General features: G+C 42.7%; 1 long non-coding RNA gene across 1 annotated transcript; it reads right to left on the bottom strand.

The window, feature by feature from the left end:
- Positions 1-13119: 13119 nt before the first annotated feature.
- LOC136484074 (uncharacterized) lies at positions 13120-17594 on the bottom strand. The gene is made up of 2 exons (XR_010765758.1): positions 14020-17594; positions 13120-13327 (listed from the first exon to the last, which is right to left on the bottom strand). It is a non-coding gene; the product is annotated as an uncharacterized lncRNA (long non-coding RNA).
- Between the last annotated feature and the right edge of the window lie 269 nt (positions 17595-17863).

The following is a 17863-nucleotide window of genomic DNA, read 5'->3' as shown; positions in this document are numbered from 1 at the left end:
CAACTCCACAAGTTAATTGACCCTGTGCAAAAAGGCGCTCATGTTTATAAGCAGTTAGTTAACTGAGCCTACTTCTTCCGATAATGTTTATTTGGTTAAGTAATTATTGCAGCATCACTACTCTAACCATTACATCTAATTAAGTTGTGATCTACACCATGAAGATTTTAGCAATATGAATATATCATTTAGAGACAAGCATAAGAGTCTTCAATCTTTTTTCTCGAATACGCAGGAGAGATGCGTATCATGTGGATTACTGTTGCACACTTACATTTTGAGGGTAATGCTGCTAAGTGGTACCAAGCTTACAAGCAAAACCATACTTTCAGGAATTGGGATCATTTTTGTGCCGTGGTAGAAGAAAAGTTTGGAGCAGATGATTTTAGAACAGCAATGAATGACTTATTGGACCTCAAGTAGACTGGGACAGTGGAAGAATACACCACACAATTCCAAGCTTTGCAATTTGCTGTTACCATGCACAATCCTCATTATGATGAAATGTTTTTCACACCTCAATACATAAGAGGACTCAAGGAAGAGTTCAGAGGCACAATAGAGACTCAAATGCCCACAACTGTGCATAAGGCTTCAATCATTGCTAAGGTTCAGCAGGGAGTGCATGACAGAAGCAAGGCTAGATACCACAGAAATACCAATCAACCAAAATCATACATGCAACCAAGAATTGAGCATAAACCAGCACCTCAACCCACTTCTTTGTGGAAAGATAGGCAATTAAGGGACTATAGGAAGGCAAACGGCCTTTGTTTCAATTGTTGTGACAAATTTGTACCAGGCCACTTAGAAGTGTGTCCTAAGAGAAACAAGCCTCAAACTAATGCATTGGTCATCAATGACCTTGACAGGGAACTGTCTGACGATGTCCTCAATCAACTGGCAACCGAAGACACACTTCACGAGGATTTTCGCCAGCTATCATTGAATGCGATCTCAAGTGTTGACAACACAAATTGCATCAAGCTGAAAACCAGAGTTCAGGATAAAGTGATGCTCATCCTTGTTGACAGTGGCAGCTCACATATCTTCATTAGTTCTCGGTTTGTTGCTCTAGCTCAGTTACCTACAATGTCAATCCCACCTAGAAAAGTGAAGTTAGCAAATGGTGAATGGATGGTCACAAACAAAAAGGTACAAGGGTTGTCATGGTATTACCAAGGACATACACTGTCTAATGATATGGTGGTCTTGGATATGCACCCATATGTTGCCATCCTCGGTTTTAACTGGCTTCAATCCAATAGTCCAATGCAATGTGACTGGAAACTCAAAACTCTAGAATTTTGTGTCAAAGGCAGACCTGTCAAGCTGAAAGGGATCACAGAACAACCACTACAGCTTTAGTCTATCTCTGCCACTAAGGTATTTAACTCAACCAAGGGCAATGACATATGGGCTTTTGTTCTTCTAGACTATGTACCAACAACCATCATATCCACACCTAGTGACACTTCACAACAATCTAACATTCTTGACATTCTTTTAGCCTATAGTGATGTGTTCACTGATCCCAAAGCCTTACCACCCCAAAGAGAATATGAACATACCATCCCACTTTTGTCTGGATCTATTCCTATCAATTCTAAACCTTATCACTATTCACCATTACACAAAACTGAGATAGAGAGACAAGTCCAGGAGCTTTTGCAAGCTAGATTGATAGCCCATAGCCATAGTCCCTTTGCTTCACCAGTCCTTTTGGTCAAAAAAGAAAGATGACACCTGGAGATTTTGTGTAGACTATAGAAAATTGAATGACATCACAATCAAAAACAGATTTCCTATGCCAGTAATTGAAGAGATCTTAGATGAATTACATGGAGCTTAGTTCTTCACAAAACTAGATATGAGGTCAGGATATCAAGTGAGAATGCATCCAGATGATGAGCACAAAACTGCATTTAAAACTCATCAAGGCCACTATCAGTTCAAGGTGATGCCATTTGGCCTTACAAATGCACCTGCCACTTTTCAGTGCATCATGAATCAAATCTTGCAGCCATTTCTAAGGAAGTTTGTACTAGTATTCTTAGATGACATCCTAATTTTCAGTGACACTATGGAAGACCACAAACATCATTTGCAATAGGTATTGGTTGAATTGAGAAAGCACAGACTTTTCCTCAAAGAGAGCAAATGTTCTTTTGCACAGTCAAGTTTGGAATATCTAGGACACATTATATCAGCTGAAGGGGTGTCCACAGATCCAAATAAGATTTCAGCTATGCTACACTGGCCAACTCCTACTTCATTCACAGAGTTGAGAGCATTTCTGGGTCTTACAGGCTACTATAGAAGATTTGTAAAAGGTTATGGAATCCTCACCAAACCACTGATCAACTTGCTCAGATTGAAACAGTTCACTTGGCCTCCTGAAGCCCAGTCAACATTTGACAATGTCAAAATGGCAATGACAACAACACCTGTCCTTGCTTTGCCCAACTTCCAAGAACCCTTTACAATTGAAACAGATGCTTGCCATGATGGCGTTGGAGCAGTGTTGATGTAGCAAGGTCAACCCATTGCTTATCTTAGCAAAGCACTGGGAGAGAAACATAAAGCATTATCCATATATGAAAAGGAGTTCTTGGCTCTAATTATGGCAATGGAAAGGTGGAGAGCTTATTTACAAAGGCAAGAGTTTGTTATAGTGACAGATCATAAATCACTAGCATGTCTCAATGAACAAAACCTCCACTCTGAGATGCAGAGGAAAGCAATGACAAGGCTAATGGGACTGCATTTCAAGATTGTCTACAGACAAGGAAAGGCAAATGTGGCAGCTGATGCACTCCCTAGAGTAGCCCACCTCATGTCATTGCAAGTTGTGTCTTCTGTGCAACCTGCTTGGATACATGAAGTTCTTAACTCATATGCCACGTATGCTCAAGCCCAGCAACTCCTGACCAGGTTGGCCATCTCCAGTCCAGATGCTCAGGGGTACAGTTTGGACAGAGGGTTGATCAGGCACCATGGCAAAGTCTGGATTGCTCAAAATGCAGCACTTTAAACAAAAACCATTATTGCCTGTCATTCCAGTGCTCTTGGAGGACACTCAGGTATTGCTGCTACCTACCACAGACTTAAAAGGAACTTTACTTGGAAAGGTATTAAACAGGATGTGGAATCATTTATCAAACAATGCTCTGTCTGTCAACAATCTAAACGAACACTCATCCATTGGGCTCACTCCAACCCCTACCAATTCCAGATGATGTATGGAGGGATTTGTCCATGGACTTCATAGAAGGCTTACCAAAGTCATAGGGCTTCAGTGTTATATTGGTTGTGGTCGACAGGCTCACTAAATTTGCCCATTTTCTGCCAGTCAAACACCCATACACTGCAGCAACAATTGCACAGCTTTTCATGGACAATGTAGTCAAACTACATGGATTACTAAGTAACTGATAGGGACACTGTATTCCTCAGTCACTTTTGGAAAGAGTTGTTTAAGTTGTATAAAGTGAATCTCCAACTTAGCACTGCCTACCATCCCCAGTGGCGGAGCCAGGATTTATACTCAGGGGGGCCGACCGTCAGGAATTATACTCAGGGGGGCCGGCTCGGTCTTTTTCATTGTGATAATTTTATTATCTAGTTGTGTTTTGTATGATTATATTATCTAAAAATATTAATAGGTATATATGACAAGAATTTTATATAATCTCCCTCTTAATATAAATAAAAAATATTAAGTCATACTACTAATTTTTTTTGTTGTGAAACATTGGGGGGGGGCCATGGCCCCTGCCAGCCCCCCCTTGGCTCCGCCAGTGACCATCCCCAAACAGATGGGCAGACTGAAAGAGTTGACCAGTGTTTGGAAATGTATCTCCGATGTTCTGTGCAAGACTCCCCAAAAGCTTGGACTTAGTGGCTATCATTAACAGAACTGTGGTACAATTCATCTTACCATACTGCTCTAGGATGCTCACCTTTTAAGGCTCTGTATGGCTATGAACCCAATATGGGAGCAGTTCCAACGGTACCAGCTTCAACATCTACTACCGTAGCTGAGATCATTGAAAACAGAGAATTGCATTTAGAAGCCCTCAAGACAAATCTAGCCAAAGCACAGAATCGAATGAAACTGCTAGCAGATCGGAAGAGGCAAGACTATCATTTCTCTGTTGGAGATCAAGTGTTGCTGAAACTCCAGCCATACACACAATAATCAGTGGCTAAGAGGCTCTTTCCAAAGCTAGCTTACAAGTACTTTGGACCATATACAATATAGGAGCACATTGGCAATGTGGCCTATCGGCTACAATTGCCAGAAGGTTCATTGATTCACCCTATTTTTCACATTTCTCAGCTAAAGCCTTTCATTACAGACTATACTCCTGTATATGATATCCTTCCAGTCACTACTGACTTGGAAGCTGCAGCGGCCAAACCTAAAGCCATCCTGGAACGCCGGTTGGTCAAGAAGGGCAACACGGTGATTCCTCAAGTCAAGGTCACATGGACCGGCCTTCCTCCATCAGCTATGACTTGGAAAGATTACAATGTGCTCAAGAAGAGATTCCCAGATGCGCCAGCTTGGGGACAAGCGGCACCTCAAGGGGGGGAGATGTCGTGCCAGACGACATACAGTAAGCTGGTGGCGACTGAAGAAAGCCGTGTCATCTACTTAGTTGGCGTATTCATCTATTTACGTTTTCTAGTTGTTACACTGTCTTATGGGCCCTGATGGCCAGCCACACCCGTGCCTGGTTGGGAGATTTAGACATTGCATCGTAATCGAATTTGCCAAGGCCGAGGGGTTAACCTCGCCAGTGTCCTCATTTCATACCATTGTCGATGCGGGACCCACAGGATACCCCTCAAGGGAGAGAGAAGGTCTAGTCCAACTAGGATTCTTCCCATGTAATCTTAGTAGTAGAACTATTAAGTAATCCTACTAGGAAATCTCATTGTAAACCGACCAGGACTCTGGCCTCCTGACTATATAAAGGAGGGCAGGGCTCCTGAGAGAGGAGGACGACAATTGTACAACACAACATATCACAATCAATCCAACGCAAAGGCTAACGCCGACTGGACGTAAGGTTATTACTCGATCTACGATCGAGGGCCTGAACCAGGATAAATCGACCGTCTCTTGCGTTAACCATCGAGTTCAGCATACGCTGAAGCCCGAACATACTGCCCCGGGTACCCCCATGGTAGGCTATCAGTGGTGAAACATCGACAGCTGGCGCGCCAGGTAGGGGCTTTCAGCGACTTTGCATCCGAGAGCTCGATGGACCTCGACAACATAATCTTCCCGACGGGATCAACTTTCATCTTCGGCTCATGGATCTACGAGGCAGACAACAACGGCAAGCTTCAGGGCCATCTCCTCAAAGATCCAGATCATCATAAAGAATTTCCTATTTCAACAACTACAACGGATCAGCTCACCAGAAGATTCGCGCAGCTCATAGTGTCCGATTCAAATCAGATTTCACGGCCACTCGTATCCGATTCGAATTCAAGCTCCAAGGCGAAGTTTTATCCGAGAGCTTTCAAGAAACCGAGTTCTTTTTTGGCAAGATTCCAGAGCACAACCCAAAACAACTCGGATTACCCTCAGAGTTCTTTCAAGAAGTCGAGTTCTTTTCCATTTGGGCTCGACAACATGGCAAAATCCTATCAGGAACAGTTCGAAAGATCTTTCAATCCAAGATTTGGGATACCACTGACAGGAGCTCAGGAGGGTCTCGTGCTAACGATAACATCGCAAGACTATATCATCCACTGGCCAGGTTCCGCTCCTGAAGGTAGCGGAACCCAACTAGTCGGCACAACAACAACAGCTATTCTACCTTACCAAGAAGGAGACTCGATCTACGACACCGAGGCATCTACTAAAGTTATCAGCGACTCCGACAGCATGAGAACTAACGCCAATAACAGAACGACTCACGCATGAGAAGTGCTCATGGTTCGACATCCTCGGTCACCATTAAATCCCCTAGAAGCACCCGATGTCAGATCATCAGATGAATCAGAATCCAACATATCACCCTTTGCCCAGGACTACGATGGAGAAACCGAAATTCAGAAACAAGCTAGAGAAAGAAAAAACAAGTTGAAGCAAGGGCGCCAACACCGTGCTAGGCAGCGCAGGGAAGCTTGGATCAGATATGAGTCAGAATTGGCTGAGTACGACAAAAGAAAATCGCAACGAGAAGTCGAAGGAAGACGCACGGCAAATACGCCTTACGATAAGATTCGAGAAGCATTAGAAGAACTCGGAGCAACTTCACATCCCGGTGAGAAGTATGAATAGCTCCAAGACTTGATCCGATCGATGATCCCGAGAACGCATGAAGAGAGAGCTCGATCAAGACTATCCGCCAGATCAACAACCCACAGGCAAGAAGATCAAAATCAAAGGAAATCCGCTTTCGAAAGACTTGGGCCGGGTGGAAGCCATGATGGAGGAAGTAGGAAGGAACATAATCAAGGCCACCGATTTGAACAACCAAGGACGACTAGGAGTAGGGTACCTACCCAGACAACCTCGCAAGATTATTCCCATCAGAACGACAGTTGGCCAGAAGAAGGTGCCGAATCCGAATTCAAAGAAACCAAGGCACACGACAGATTCCCCTGTTTCGCGAACAGGCTTGCATTGGTACGATTACCTCACAAATTCAAACCGTCTAACCACTCCAAGTATGATGGCAAAACTGAACCAAGGCAATGGCTCAGAATATATTCACAATCAATTGAACTAGCCGGAGGAGACGATGATATCAAAACCCTGTTCTTTCCCATGGCACTGGAAGCCATGCCCCTCCAATGGTTCGACAAACTAAACCCAGGATCTATCAGAAATTGGGAGGATTTGCAAAGAGCTTTTTGTGAGAATTTCATAGGAATCATTACACACCCAATCACTCACGCAGAACTAAAAGGACTCAAGCAAAAGGGAGGTGAAAGTGTCAGAAATTACTATCGACGATTCGGCGAACTACGAGCTCAAGTGCATGACATAACCGAACGAGAAGTAATTGAAGCTTTCTCTCACGGAATCATGGCTAGGTGGCAATTTCAAGACTTCTGCAAAGAAAATCCGAGAAACAATGAAGAATTCAGACGAATAGTAGAAAAGATGATTACTGCAGAAGAAAAAACACGAGAGAGGTTCCTAGACAGAAGCAACCAGGACAACTCGGACAGGCAAAATCACCGAAATAGCAGACATCAAGAAAGAAAACGTAGACCAGATAATACTGTGGCAATGGCCGACAAATCAAAGAAGTTTTCCAAACCCAGAAGTGATGACATTGAAAACATACGTTGCCCATTGCACCCTAATGGGAGGCACACCATCGGAAATTGCTACACTTTCTATGATCGATACACAAGAAAAGATAGTAAGGAAAACACCAAAGAGGACAATCAGAAAAGAGAGGAAGACAACCACGTGGACAAAGGATTTCAAAAACCCAGGGGAATGGTAGCAGTGATCTTCTCAGGGGCTCCGGATTGCAGAAGCAAACATCAAGAAAAACTAGCACTACGGACCATTATGACAGCAGAACCGGCTACACCAAGATACCTCAATTGGTCACAGTATCCTATCCAATTTACCAGAGAAGACCAATGGACTAGCGTGGGAAACGCAGGCCATTATCCACTGGTTCTAGATCCAACTATTGCTGGTATGACCGTCACCAAAGTACTAATCGATGGAGGAGCTGGACTCAACATCATCTTTTTAGAAAACTCTAAGAAAAATGGGACTACAACTCGCCGGGATGATCACGCCAACAAGCACACCTTTTTACGGAATAGTACCCGGCAAAGCAGCCATGCCACTCGGACAAATTACTTTACCCGTTACTTTTGGAACTCCTTCAAACTACCGAACAGAGTTTATCAAATTTGAGGTCGCCGACTTCGATTCGTCATATCATGCAATCCTCGGACGTCCAGCACTGGCCAAATTCATGGCAATACCACATTATCCGTACTTACTGCTTAAGATGCCAGGACCCAACGGTATCCTTTCTCTTCGAAGCGATTTGAAGCGTGCTTTTGACTGCGACGTTCAGGCGATCCAAATTGCAGCTAAAGCACAAGCCGACAATGGAAGAAAAGAAATAGCCGCAATCGCTGCAGAGACAAGCCAAGAAGAATTAGAAATACCGGCTAAAAAGCCCAGCATCATCGCACCACCAAAAGAAGCCGACGTCAAGCAAATCGACTTAGGCACAGGCGATACCTCCAAGACAGCAACCATCAGTGCTCACCTCTCGGCAAAATAGGAACTCGCGCTCACCAACTTTCTTCGGGACAACAAAGATATCTTCGCTTGGAAGCCGACCGACATGCCAGGAGTCCCAAGGGAGTTGGCTGAGCACAGAATTGATGTTAATGAAAGCTCCAAGCCTGTAAAGCAACGGCTACGATGATTCTCACCTGACAAAAAGGCAGCAATTAAAAAGGAAATAACAAAACTGATGGCAGCCGGATTCATCAGGGAAATCCTTCATCCAGACTGGCTAGCAAACCTAGTCCTTGTGTAGAAGAAAAACACAGACGAGTGGCGCATGTGCGTCGACTACATAGATCTCAACAAACATTGCCCAAAAGATCCGTTTGGGCTACCACGCATTGACCAGATAGTTGACTCAATAGCAGGATCTGCACTATTATCTTTTCTCGATTGCTATTCAGGGTATCACCAGATCGCACTAAAAGAACAAGACCAGAGCAAGACATCTTTCATCACCCCGTTTGGTGCCTACTGCTACAAGACCATGTCGTTTGGACTAAAGAACGCTGGCGCCACGTACCAAAGAGCTATCCAAACTTGCCTTGGGAATCAAATCGGTGAAAATGTGGAGGCATACGTGGACGATGTAGTGGTGAAAACAAAGAACCCAGACACTCTGATTGAAGATTTAAAGCAAACCTTCGAAAACTTAAAGAGATGGAGATGGAAATTGAACCCAAACAAATGTGTATTTAGAGTTCCCTCAGGACAACTACTCGGATTTTTGGTCAGTCAGCGCGAGATCGAAGCCAGCACCAAGCAAATTCGAGCTATAACAGAAATGGGCCCACCTAGAAGTGTCAAAAGATGTGCAGAAACTAACAGGATGCATGGTGGCCCTCAACCGCTTCATATCGAGACTCGGCGAAAAGGGGTTACCTTTCTTTAAACTACTAAAGAAGACAGACAAGTTCGAGTGGACAATAGAGGCCGACGAAGCTTTCAAAAAACTTAAAGAATACCTCACCTCGTTGCCTGTCCTGGCACCTCCAAAGAAAGATGAAGATATGATGCTATATATTGCGGCGACTCCTACCGTAATCAGCACGGCAATAGTCATAGAAAGAGAAGAACAAGGGCGCGTGTATAAAGTGCAATGTCCCGTATACTACATCAGCGAAGTACTGTCAGAATCCAAAATCTGGTACCCGCATGTACAAAAACTACTCTACGCTCTACTTATCACCTCACGCAAGCTTCGCCACTATTTCGAAAGCCACAAGATTACCGTGGTGACAGATTTTCCACTCGGAGACATCCTACACAATAAAGATGCCACGGGGCGCATATCCAAGTGGGCAGTTGAAATCGGAGCTCTCGACATCAATTTCACCCCACGGAAAGCAATCAAATCTCAATCCCTCACCGATTTTGTGGCCGAATGGACAGAGATTCAACAGCCTTTATCAGATACAATCCTTGACCACTGGAAGATGTACTTTGACGGATCACTCAAACTAGGTGGGGCCGGTGCAGGCGTTCTCCTCATTTCTCCAGAAGGAAAACAACTCAAGTACGTCCTTCAGATATTATGGCAAGCTACAAATAACGAAGCAGAATATGAAGCCCTCATCCACGGGCTACGAGTGGCAATTACCCTCAGAATAAAAAGATTACTCGTATACGGCGATTTAGCAGTAGTCATCAACCAAGTCAACAAAGATTGGGATTGCACCAAAGAAAACATGGGTGCTTACTGTGCTGAAATACGGAAACTTGAAAAATATTTCCAAGGATTAGAAATTTTACACGTCCTACGCGATTCCAACATTACAGCAGATGTCCTTGCCAAGCTCGGATCAGACAGAGTGAAGGTTCCACCCGGCGTATTCATAGAAGAGCTATCAGTTCCCTCTATCAAACAACCCGGTGAAACAACACATGAAATTCAGGCTAAAAGCGTTCAGATCTTGGTAATCAACACTTCATGGAGCCAAGTTTTCATCGACTATATCAAAGAAAACAAATTGCCAGCAGATAAGGCAGAAGCCACCCAAGTTGTTCGCAGAAGCAAAAACTACGTTCTAGTAGGAGATAAACTTTACAGAAGAGCAGCATCATCAGGAGTACTCCTAAAATGTGTCTCATTTGAAGAAGGTAAAGAGATCCTAGACGAAATACACTCAGGTTGCTGTGGAAATCATGCCGCCTCAAGGACACTGGTTGGCAAAGCATTTCGCACCGGATTCTACTGGCCAACCGCTTTGAAAGACGCAGAAGAGCTTGTCAGAAAATGCAAAGGTTGCCAAATGTTTGCAAGACAAGCCCATGTACCAGCTCACAATCTTATCTGCATCCCACCTGCTTGGCCTTTTTCCTGCTGTGGGCTGGATCAAGTAGGACCCCTGAAAAAAGCAAAAGGCGGCTTCGAGTACATCTTTGTAGCAATCGACAAGTTCACCAAGTGGATTGAATGCAAACCACTCGCGAAATACAGCGCAACCAAAGCAGTCGAGTTCATCCAAGACATTATGCACCACTTCGGCATGCCAAATCGAATCATCACAGATCTAGGCTCCCCCTTCACAGCTACAGAATTCAAGAGCTGGGCACAAGACTATGGTTTCAGTATAGACTATGCGTCTGTTGCACATCCAGAAGCCAACGGACAAGTAGAAAGGGCTAATGGACTCATACTAGCCGGATTAAAACCAAGGTTATACGAAGAACTAGTGGACTATGGGTCCAAATGGATTGAAGAATTACCGAAAGTAGTATGGGGGCTACGAACTCAAATAAGCAGAGCAACAGGCTACTCACCCTTCTTCCTAGTTTATGGGTCAGAGGCCGTACTGCTCGCCGACTTGATCTGGACATCCCCAAAGATAGAACAATACGATGAAGGAGAAGCAGAACACGCAAGAAGATTAGAACTCGACAGCTCAGAAGAAGTCAGAGTAAACGCTACCCTCCAATCAGCCAGATACCTACAAGGTTTAAGACGGCACTACAACAAGAGTACCCAACCTCGATCACTACAAGTCGGAGACTTAGTGCTAAGAAGGATACAAAAGACTGACGGACGACATAAGCTACTCAGTCCATGGGAAGGTCCGTTCATTGTCACAAAAGTCACCGGACCAGGCACATACAAGTTAATAACCGAAGATGGAAAAGAAGTCAGCAATACATGGCACATCAGCCAGCTAAGAAGATTCTACGCGTGAAAACAACTCAAGAAAAAACAGATATGCAAGCCACAAGGGACCAACGTTCACAATCGACGAAAGACAATACTCTTCAACAACATATGTATTAGTTTATACTCATGATCAATAAAGATGATATTCATCCATAGCATGTCTTGTCATGACTTCCAACGAGTTGTTTTCACGAAACAAAAAGCAAAATGGCTGAAAACATGCCTGAGCATCCTGGCCGAGAGCAAAATAGCTGAAAAGACGCTTGAGCCCGCTGATGAGGGTAGCTAAAAGCTAACACCCGAAACAAAAAGCAAAATGGCTGAAAACATGCCTGAGCATCCTGGCCGAGAGCAAAATAGCTAAAAAGACGCTTGAGCCCGCCGATGAGGGTAGCTAAAAGCTAACACCCGAAACAAAAAGCAAAATGGCTAAAAACATGCCTGAGCAATCCAGCCGAGAGCAAAATAGCTGAAAAGACGCTTGAGCCCGCCGATGAGGGTAGCTAAAAGCTAACACCCGAAACAAAAAGCAAAATGGCTGAAAACATGCCTGAGCATCCCGGCCGAGAGCAAAATAGCTGAAAAGACGCTTGAGCCCGCCGATGAGGGTAGCTAAAAGCTAACACCCGAAACAAAAAGCAAAATGGCTGAACACATACCTGAGCATCCCGGCCAAGAGCAAAATAGCTGAAAAGACGCTTGAGCCTGCCGATGAAGGTAGCTAAAAGCTAAAACTAGTCGACCGAAATTGAACTTCAAAAGACCCTCCAGCTCTTCGTTCCAAAAAGCAAGAGGCTCGGGGGCTACATCCAGATAGGAATACTTTTTCCTCAGAAAAGCACAAGCGCCAAGTTCGTCAAGGCAACATTCTATGCCGAGTCGTTTTCACATAGCACGGACGAAAGGTTATCAACACAAAGATTTACATCTAACAAGTCATAGCGTGGACAAAGCACTCGACGGATCACAAAAGAGGAAGAAAAGAAAAGTACTCGACAAATCGAGGGGTCTCAGTACTCAGCAAGTCAAGTAACTTCAACCGCACCCAGGCAAAGAATACATCAACAAAAATAAAGAATCTTCATTTAAAGAGGAGTGTAATATTACAAGCACTACAAGAAATGTGTGGTTTTTTGACATTATAATATGTCATAATATATGGAATTTACGTCATAATTTAATATTTGTGACATCCAGTTGACGAAAATCCAAACGTCAAAAAACCACCGTCACAAATTTATTATGTGACGTTTATATATCTAACGTCACAAGTTTTGACATTAGTGTATTGTCACAAAACCTTGCCTCATGCCATGTAGGCATATGACGTGGCACTGAGTTGACAGATCAATAAATGTCATAAAATTAAAATATGGCCTGTTAAGGCCCACGTGGTTGGCAGACTTATAACAGACCCAAAACATTGTTTAGCCTGTTTTTTTACATAGCAGCCCATTTATTTGTAGTCTTTCGGCCTATTTAGCTTTCTCAAATTTTATTTTGGGCCCACTTCGTAGCCCACAAGAATTTTTTGCGACCAAATTTTAATGCTAGCCGGTGCAAATTTTCTCGGGCCCATAAGCATAATAGGCCACGCAACCAGAATTTTAATTTTGTACAGCCCATCAAAACAGCCCAAACATAATAGATCAAAGCAGCCCATGTAACCCGTACGGAGTAGAAGCCCACATAATTTATTTAATCAACCATTCAAAATACATTATAAAATATCCACTTAAATTATCCGATTTAATGTATCGGCATCACATATAAACAAACTGGAGAAAAATCGTAGCCCCACTGTCGTGTTGTGCGTGCCCATCACCGTTACTTCCATTTCTCAGTACTCAGGCTTGATGAATAGTGGGACAGCCAGTGACAACCTACATAGTAGAAGAGGAGTTAGCAACTTCAACGAACAAAAGGAAAAATCACATAGAACAACATGCACGAGTACAAAATAAATCTAGATCCGAATCAGACATCAAATGAAATCTGAAACACTGATTATGTATGCTCTAATGTAAGACAATTTTTATACAAAATTTTGCTGCAATTAGCTTTTTCTATACAAATAGAGAAACAAATTAGAAAAACAAGTTTCTGATATCAAACAAGTTGCAAATACAAGGAACAGACCAACATGGAAGCACCTGTACAGTTGAAGATCAATGATTCAATAATCACACAGATCTAACATGTCACACGGATCAAGACACAAGCTATTGAGCAGATTATCACTACTACTACTACATAAATGATAACGAGCAAGGTCAAACTGCAGCAACATAAATTGACACAACTAGGAGTATGACCTGGGCTAGCACTACTGGACGCAGACATAGTAGTCCAAAAGAATAATTCCTCTATTTTTTTGACTAAAATTGCACCAAGGCATGTGGTACAAAGTTCCTACGGACACTACAAATCCAAAGAGAAAACACATATCTGCACAAATTTTTTGCCCAGCGCCAGATCACATGAAGGCAACTTGATTAACATAGTCCAGATGATAGTTCATTGCAAAAGATTCGAGCATCATGAAACAAGGTTGATGCTTGAGCAGCTCGCAGACCTGTTAGCCCATACCACACATGGAAAAAAGCAGCACATCAAGAGGAAGATCAATTTTTTATCATCTAGTAATCCAACAGACTAGCAGCAGCATCTTCATCCTTGCTCCCTTCACAGGCTACTCCATGCAATCCGCGAGCACCAACAAACCCACCATGATTGAGATCTATTGAATTCCAACCAACTGATGAGATTAGAACTGAAACTTGCCTCTTAGCTTCCTTGTGCTAGACCGCAGTAGTGATTTCGGATGGCTGGACGCGCCCCTCGCTCCTGGGCTCTAGTCGCTCGTTGGACGATGATCTGGAGTGCCCTGAGAAGACACGCACTGGTTCGCCTCGCGAGCTGGAACAGAGGCGCAGGCCCGCTGCTGCTAGGACTCGGCCACGGCAGATTCAGTCACTACCGCTCTAGCCCTGAGCGAGGGACCGCCGCCGCCACAGGAGCCACCACCAAAGTACTGTGTCGCCTCTTCCGCCATGCGCATAAGTGCGGCTCGCCCGCGCGAGCCTGTGCCGCACACACCAGGCCGCTGTGCCTTTTGCGCAACAGCAGGCCACCTCCCGCATGCGCGCCCGCACCTCGCCGCCGTGGGGCCCCGCCGCCCCGGATCCCGGAGGAGCGCCTTGCCTGTTGCGCGTAGCACGCACGCATTAGGGCCGCCAGCCGCCAGCCGCCAGCGCCACCGCGCGTGAGAAGCAAGAAAGCGGCGGCCGATGTGAGAGAAAGAGAAGAGTGTGAGGGCTGAGGAGCTCGCTAGGGTTTCATTGGCTTATATATGTGTTTTTCTTGTTCAGATGAATCCTGGCCATCAGATTGAGATCAATGGCTGCTATCGTTTTGGTATTAGGGTTTCCCTGGTTCGTGTCTTTATTGGGCTTCTCTGAGTTGAACGGGCCTTAGCAGGCCGCACGCTTGGGAGCCAAATGGCCTGGTTTGGTTGTTCCTTTTTTTTAAAAGACGAATTAAGACTTATTTATTTTAGAATATAAGTTTCGTTGGCTATTTAATATAAGCACATCATTTAAGTGCTTTAATTAAGTTTTGAGCTCGTAGTGTCCTCATTATGTTTATTAATTTAGTTTAAATTCTTTCTCAGCAACTTAATTATAGTTTTTAAGTAATATAAAATAAGTTTAATGCCCTCATAATGATATATATTTCCAATAATAAATGAATTTTGTCTGAAAAAAATCTACAAATTGACAAAACAACATATTTTAGTTCCATAAGCATTCCATAAAAATTTCAAACAATTTTGACAAAGTGAAACTATATACATCCTTCATAAATAGATACATGTCTCACTTAGTCATGTAACTATGTGAGAGATGTATAGATTTGTGAACAATATGTAGTAACGCTTTGCTAAAATGAATTGAATTTTTTTAGGAATGATCATACACCAAAACCATGCTTTTCATGCAAGTTTGTAGAATTTTCTAACCAAATTTAGATATTATTACAACTATTGCATGGTAATTCCACAATATAATTGTAATAATATATAAATTTGGTCAGCAAAATCTATAAATTGACACAACAGCATACTTTAGGTCTATAAGCACTGCATAAAAATTTCAAGCAATTTTAATAAAGGGAGACTATACATTCTTTACAAATAGATAGATCTTTCACTTAGCCATATAACTATGTGAGAGATGTATCCATTTATGAACAACGTACAGTAGATGATTTTAAATGAAAATGTCATCAACAATAAAGTTGTAGAACTCATCGATATCTATAACTTTTGTATTGGTCATTTCTCCATACGACTTTGTTTGAACAGTTCAATATTTAAATTTTAAAATATGAGAATTTCAAACAGAATTTTTGGATACTAAATGATTTTAAATGGAAAAGTTGTCAACTACAAAGCTGAAGAAATCATTAATATCTATAAATTTTGTATTGGTCATTTCTCCATCCAACATTGTTTGAATGGTTCACAAAAATGGATGCGCCATTTCATGGAACCCGGACTACAACTCCTATGTTTCATAGAACCATGCATATATAATTATTGTAGATGGACAATGAAAAAAGAACCATGCATATATAATTATTGTAGATGGACAATGAAAAAAGATCATCCAATTTAGAGTTTGTATGATTGTAATAAACAATTTTGAAGCTTCATCCACAGATTAAAAGTTAGAAATCTTGTTTATTGATTTATCTAGTATTTTATTATATTTTACTCTGGAAATTCTGTAATGTTGATTGTTTATAAATATGGGCTGGTCACAGCAATTGAACAAAAACTAGTCGTGGTCTAATGGTATGGTGCTTAGAGGCCTAGAGATACCAGGTTCCATTCCTAGTTGCTGTAGTTTTTTTTGTTAAAAAACTGTTGGTGTGTCCTGAGTCCCCTACGTGATGGGCGCGCCGAAACCTAGGTTCGAGCGGTACGTCCGCTGGTCGCTGAGGGGGAAGTCAATTTGCTGCTATACTTGCTTTATAAATTTATTATGGATGGACAATTGATTATGAAAACCATCACAGCGCAGTGGTGAGCATGTTGCCTTGGATCTGTTCTGTCCTAGGTTCGAGCGCCTCTAGCAGCAACTTGTATTTTTGGGTAATTTCCGTGCTCACGCTTGACCCTTTGCAAATGGGCTGGCACTCAGGATTCGCATGCTTGCCCCTCAAAAAAAAAGAAGATTCGCATGCTTGCTGGGCCTCTCAGGACGCGCAACTCGCTGGGCTCTCAGGCTGTGCAGTCGCGCACGCGACTACGCGAGAGAGCGTCAGGCGCAGGGAGGATACAGCGAGCGTCGGGCGTTCAGGGTGGTGTGTGTGTGTTTAAATTTGTTTTCTTTTTATTTTCTTTTCTTTCTTTATATATATGAATGTATGTTTCTATTAATTTTTATCTCTCCACTTCACTTTTCTGCATATCCTTTTCATATCACCAACCTATTAGTTTGAGTTTAGAAATGAATAATTACACACATGATAAGAAAAACACTCAATGTTTCTTTAATTATTCTTTTATTATTTTTTAAACAATGGATGCGTACATTTTTTATTGCGACCGACTATAAGTCTTAAACGACCAATCGTCCACCGGTGCTTTGATATTTTTAGCGACCCCTCTTCACATCACATGAATGCATGTTTTGTTTGTGTGTTTTTTTTATGTAGTGATTAGGCTATATAAAATAAAATGCCATGTTAACAACGTGGGCTGTGAAACATAGATAACATGAGATGAAATATATTGGGAAAACAATGAAAATAAAAAGGTATATGGACCAACCCGGCCGCACAGCTGTTGAACATGCCAACATGGAGAACAACATGTAAACAAATCAAAATTTTATTTTTTTGACGCACAAACTCTATCATAGATTGATGGAATTTGTAAATTAGCCTTTGTGACACAGAAAATGCCTCTATGACATCACAAATATCGTCATTGGATGGAATTGAACTAGCTGTATGACATTGTTTGTGACATACAACCTTTTATTGTCACCAAGTCGAATTGCCTAAAACATAATGTCATAAACCGAATGATATAATGACATTATCACCTGTTGTCATACCAAATACGTCAAAAAGCCACACATCTCTTGTAGTGAAGGGGACGCTCAATCGAATCAGGCATTGTCATCAGAAAGGGAAATGTCAATATTTAGACTGTCTACAACCCTACTGGCTAGACCTTCGACCTCAGGCTCCATCCTCTCGACGGCGTCAAGGTATTCTTGGCTTTCAGCTTCCTCTGCTATCTTGGACAGAGGCGCCTCTGGAGCAAGGACCCGGACCTGGGCCAGCACATTCTTGGTACATACTTGAGCACACTTCTTCGCGAACTCTTGGAAACGAGTCGGAAT

The sequence above is a fragment of the Miscanthus floridulus genome, chromosome 9 (genome assembly GCF_019320115.1).
Source record: "Miscanthus floridulus cultivar M001 chromosome 9, ASM1932011v1, whole genome shotgun sequence".
Lineage (NCBI taxonomy): Eukaryota > Viridiplantae > Streptophyta > Magnoliopsida > Poales > Poaceae > Miscanthus > Miscanthus floridulus.
Note: the sequence above shows the minus strand (reverse complement) of the source record. Positions and strands in the feature narration are given on the sequence as shown.